Raw genomic sequence first — 6,000 nt, 5'->3', positions numbered from 1 at the left:
CGTTGTAGGGGAGAGGGAGCTCCGCAACATCGAAGAGGACGCACTCCGTGCGGAAGTTGTCCCGGCTCCCGAACGTGACAGGCAACTCAACCTGCCCGAGTGGCAGGGAGTGCCCGGGAGTTACTCCACAGAAGGGGAGTGACGGCTTTAGGCGTCGGGAAGATACTTACAGCTTCTCAAAAGCCTCTTTGGAAAGGAGGTTGAGGCCGGCACCACCGTCGATCAGCACTCTGCCGACCTTAACATTGCAGATAGTGGGAGACACTACCAGAGGTAGCCGTCCCACGACTGCAGTACTGACGGGGTGATCAGCCATGCTGAACGTGATCGGAGCATCCGACCACCTCAGGGGTCTTGTGGCCTCCTCGCTCGGGGTTGCCGAGCACACTTCGCGCCGCATGACCTTGATGCCACGGCGCGAGCAGGGTGTGTAAGCGCCCCCGTCGATGAAGGCGACCGCATGCTCGGGCTCTTGGAAGCCGAGCTCGGCGTTGTTGGGGATGACCTCGGTATCGCCTCCTCCGCGGGACTCGTCGCGCTCCCTCTGGCGCTGCTCCACGAGTCCTTTGACCGTACGACACTCCGTGAGGTCGTGCCATCTGGTCAGGTGTATGGGACACCATTTACCTGGCTCGGGCCCCGCGGGAGCGGGGGCCCTCGCTGGAATAGGAGCTCGGCCAGGGGCCGGGGCTCTTGCTGGAGCTGGCGCCCTAGCCGGTGCCGGGGCCCTCGCGGGCACAGAGGCCCGAGGAGGAGCCCGAGCAGGGGCCCTGACGGGGCGTCGATCGACACCCGGCCAACGCTCTTGCCGGTGATCGGGCTCTTGCGGCACCCTGTGAGCGGGGACTTAGGCTGGCTCGACGGGAGCGGCCTCGCGCTTCCTTCTCTTTTTCTTTTCCCGCTTATCAGAGAGGGAAGAACTTGGCTGGTCGGGAGCGGGGCGAGGAGCATGCCACGCCCTGGCCTCCGCAGCCTTGGCGCACTTATCGGCCTGTGCGAAGAGTTTCGCAGTGGTCTCGATCTCGTGCGTACCTAGCTTCTCGAGCATCCGCTCATCACGGACGCCCTGCCGGAAAGCAACAATAACAGCATGTGGGGCCACTCGCGGAATAGTGTTGCGAACCTGGCTGAAACGCTGTATAAATCGCCGTAGCGTCTCCCCTTCCTGCTGCTGGACGGCGTGGAGGTCGCACTCCAAATCGGGACGCGTAAACGTGCCCTGAAAGTTGGCCACGAACTGGTGGCACAGGTCATCCCAGGAGCCGATAGACCCTGGGGGTAAGTTCATAAGTCAAGAGCGGGCGGAACCCCTCAAGGCAACATGAAAATAGTTTACCATCACCTTTTCGCTGCCTCCGGCCGCTTGGACGGCCGTCGTGTAGATCTGGAGGAACTCGACGGGGTCGATGGACCCATCGTACTTCTCCGGCAGCTCGGGGCGGAACTTGGAAGGCCACCTAACTCGGCGGAGCTCGGTGGTGAAGGCACGACAACCGGTGCCGTACCCCGCAGCGTGAGCGGGGGTCCTCGGTGGTGAGAAGCGGCGAGCCGGGGATCCCCGGTGGCCGCGGGCCGGGAGAGAGGAAGCCTGGTCCTCTGCCCCAACCCCCTGCCGGGTCTCCCGCTGACGTTCGAGAGTAACTCGGGCATCCTCGTGGCCCCTCCACTCATCAAGGTGTAAACGAAGGTCCCGGGCTTCAGACACGGCCAGGGGGACGGCGCTCCGCCTGGAGACCCCTCGGCCCGTGCGGGTGTTGCCCGTTGAGGAGCCGGCTCTGGCGGCACCATGCTGAGAAGTGGCGCGAGGACTCCCGGCCTGCACCTGGCGACGAGCAGTGCCGACCAAAGCGACGACATCTTGTATCCACCGGCCTTCCGGAGTGTTTGGCGTGGCCTGAACGGGCGGGTGCCTGAGGAGAGCATGTGCTGCAAGCAGCGCGCTTCCTGGGCTGGCCTCGCTGAAAGCGAGCCTGCGCCGAGGCGGCACCCGACGTGGTCCAGAGGCGGACCTAGCGGCCGGGGATCCGACCACCTGCTGGGGGTCGGAAAGTACGTCGGCAGCGGCGGCGGCGGCCCTGCTGGGCCCAGCGCCTTGATTCCCTTGCGCGGGAAAAACCGCGCACGTGGATGGCGGCTGCCGCTGGTACGCAGCAGCGACGGGGCTCTCTCGGTCGTCGGGCAACGCTCCGTCACTGGAAGTGGAGCCGGAACGCTGGAGACGGTGCCCGCCGGCCATCTTTTCCTGGAAAAAAAAAGTGAAACAAACAATCCAGGGATATTCCCCCCTACCTGGCGCGCCAGCTGTCGGAGGGTGAACTCCTGTCGCAGGGATCCCGAGAGACCCCTTTTTAGAGATTCGGCCGGGGGGATGATCCTGGAAAAGCTTGTTTGGGAAATAAGCGGGAACGGAAACAAATGTGATGGCTGGCGGGAGATGATCGCCCTAATGCGAGAAAAAAGTGGGTGCACCGGGGTTTAGACAGGTTCGGGCCGCACGGAGGCGTAACACCCTACTCCTGTGTGAGCGCTATATTTATCCTTGAAGGGAATTCTTCAAGGATGTATCTGGTTCTAAGGGGAGAGCCGTTTACAAAGAGCTTGAGGCTCTCGTGTTCTAGCTTGGCTTGAGCTGGTTCGAGCGTCTGCGTCCTCTTCTTCACACACTTTCGGTTCCTTCGGTCTTGTTCGTCGGGGGGTCCTCCCCTTTTTAGTGTTCTCCATCCTTTCCTTTTATAGGCGCGCCGACCTCAACATATCCTGAATGGGAAAGAGGGGATGCGAATGCCAAGGTGCCACGGAGAAAGGCGTAATCATTTCATCTCGACGAAGTGACAGGGGCGGTGGAGAAATGCGGCGCGCATCCGACCACCCGCCACTGTGGAAGCCCTCGGGCGCCATAAAGGGGGCCCGCCGGGCAGCCTCAGATGTGTCCGGGGCGCCCACCCTGTCTTGTTCTTCCGCCATGGCAGGGTGGCAGATGGAGCACTTCGATCTTGGCAACGTTATCCCGAGGCACCCGGATGAAACGGGACGGGACCCGTGCATTTAATGGACCCACGCCCCCCCTGCCAGTGCATGGTAGGGTCTGACACTGGGGCGTGGGGCACCTGAGAATATCAGGATGTCAGGATGTCAGGCCGCGCGTGCCTATTAAATGCGGTATTGGGCCTTTGATTGGATGACACCCTGACGACGGGACCCTTCGGGTCGTCGAATGATCTTGCGCGAACCTTCGGGGAACCGAGTCCTCGGGGGCTGCCACGTGCAGCCCCGAGCACTCTCTCCCGAGCACTTGAGTGAGACCTTCGGGGAACCGAGTCCTCAGGGGCTTCCACGTGCAGCCCCGAGCACTCTCTCCCGAGCACTTCGGTGGGACCTTCGGGGCACCGAGTCCTCGGGGGCTGCCACGTGCAGCCCCGAGGACTCTCTCCCGAGCACTTCGGTGGGACCTTCGGGGCACCGAGTCCTCAGGGGCTGCCACGTGCAGCCCCGAGCACTCTCTCCCGAGCACTTCGGTGGGACCTTCGGGGCACCGAGTCCTCGGGGGCTGCCACATGCAGCCCCGAGCACTCTCTCCCGAGCACTTCCTTCTTGCTATTTGGGCTCTGCGGATCATCGGGGAACTAGGGTGCTCGGGAACCAGAGGCGGCGGCCCCGAGCACCTTCTCCCGGGACTTAGCTTCTTCTTACCTTGCAGGGTGGTGACATGTGGTGGATGGCCGGCTTGGTCTCGGGACTTAGGGACCCCTGGTTCTGAATACACCGACAGCGACCACTGCTGAACACCGAAAACAGGCAAGAACCGTTCGAAAATTGCAAATTTGCATCTAAATGTATGTATCATACTTGGGTAGAAAATTGGAGAGCTCTCTGAAAGCCGTCATTTCATCATTGTAGCAGAAGGCAAGCGCGGAGCCAGGCTATTTTGTAGGGGTCAGCTGATTCCGACGGTTTTTTTACAAAATCAGTGAGAATTCACTGTTCTGCTATGGTAAAAACTCTGACCTACAATGGTGAATACCTCAGCGTTGTTCTCAACTGGCTTTGCCCCTGGCAAAGGACGAATACCGAGCGCTATCACCCAACACAGGACTGGGGCTGGTGATTGATCATTTCATTAGCGGCACCATAGGACGAAGCGATGGCAGATCTAATCCATCTAGAGGGGCTTGCATCATACATTATGGCACTGACACAATATTAGACCCGGTGGGTAGGAGGCTCTTCCTCCTCCACCTCCTCCTTTTCTCCTATTCCTCTCTCTCTAATCTTTAATGAAGTTCCCCACGACAGATACGATTAGAAGAGTTGATTAGCAGTAGAGTGGTACGCAAATCTGGGCAGCATGTCACCTACAAAGCAAACATGTACATCTTACCATTCTTGCGTCGCTATCAGAGCAGCAGAATTTCAGCGAAGAAGTTTTTTAGCACACGTATAACTAAACTCTGCTTATCCTACATTACTGTTAACACTTAGTCAGAGCTGAGAACACATGAAAAAGAAGTTCTTGTTTCAGGAAAGGATGTGCCTGCCTTGCTTGTTGGACATTTGTTGAACTCATTTCAGAGATCTTGGTACGCTTCTATTTACTTTTACTTTTCTTTGCCACGTTTTCCCCTTCCTTCGACAATGACAAAAGGGGGTTGCTTCAGTTTTTCCTAGGCCTGGTGTTTGCGCAAAGAACACTAGGCCTGATGCTGGGCTCAAAAGAGCAAATTACACCTATGTCAATCTGAACATCAAAGTCAAGGGTTTGGGCCACCAAAACAACAGTATACTTCCAATATCCTCTTAAAAAGGAAAAAAGTCTATTTTTGACTCCCTCAACTGTTGCATAAGTCCAATTTTCCTCCCTTAATCGCAAAAACAGATATGCAGGGCCCCTCAACAATTCAAACCGTTTAGTTTTCCTCCTTTTCCCATCCAAAGGTGATTTTGCTCTGACGTGGCACTGATGTGTCAGTGGTTTTACTACATGGATGATGATATACACAATACATCGAATTGTTTTCGCATCCAATCGTTCGTGTGGTCGTCGGAGGGCGTCGAGAGGGACATACCAGCGGCCGAAGATCACCGGAGACAGGTGGCACCCAAATCAAGTAGTAACAAGGGGCTCATGGCGGCAGTTCGCTCGGGATTGGTGCAGGTGAAGGGGCCGATGACATTAGTGGATGATCGTAGAGCTCGTAAAGCTAGCGAATCGGATGGAGCGGCGTCGAGGCGGCTGGACGATGGTGGCCCGAACGGCTAAAGCAAGGGAGGTCACTGTGGTCATGCTTCCATGGCACATTGCGGCAGCAACGAGTTGCATGGCCGGCTTCCTGGCCTCATGAGGACGGTGTCAGAGCAAGGAATCAGGTGGTGATGGCTCCTACTGGTGGCGTGACGGTGACAACTTCACAAAGCAATTCGCCACCATATAAGGGATATCGTGGAGCTTCGTGGCATCCTAGAGATCATGCATGCGCGGTGAATCGGCCAGAGATGCACCCAGATCGGTGGGGCATCGGAGAGGGGTGACAACTGAAGCAGGGCGTCGACACCGAAGAAGATGGGCCTAGTTCCGCTGAAATTGAGCACGGTAGAGGGTAAGGGAGAAAGAGGTGACGCTCATAGAAAAGAAAGAAAGGGGATTGGCTCACTGAGCTGCTAGAATCGGTGCGTGTGACAGTGGTAGTTTTTGCCGGTGCCAAGGAAGAAGATGCCATACGACTTCGGCCGGCTTGCGCTCCACCACGGATGGCTAAAATGGATCCCTAGGTGAGGTTGGTCGGGCCTAAAAGGACAATGATGTCGTATAGATGGCAGTAAATAGGTGTTTTTACAAAAATTCGTCCCCTTGTACCGTTGGCCTAAACTTGCAGTGGAAAATATAGTAACTGTCACGTCCCAAAAATGCTAATTTCGTAATTCAGCATGCATAATTGTTATCGCATATGCTTACACGTGTTTGCCTATCAAAGAATAGTTAAACATGTTTCAAATACCTTAGAA

Source organism: Phragmites australis, chromosome 4 (assembly GCF_958298935.1).
Source record: "Phragmites australis chromosome 4, lpPhrAust1.1, whole genome shotgun sequence".
NCBI classification, from domain to species: domain Eukaryota; kingdom Viridiplantae; phylum Streptophyta; class Magnoliopsida; order Poales; family Poaceae; genus Phragmites; species Phragmites australis.
The sequence above is the reverse complement of the archived record's forward strand: the minus strand, read 5'-3'. Positions refer to the sequence as shown.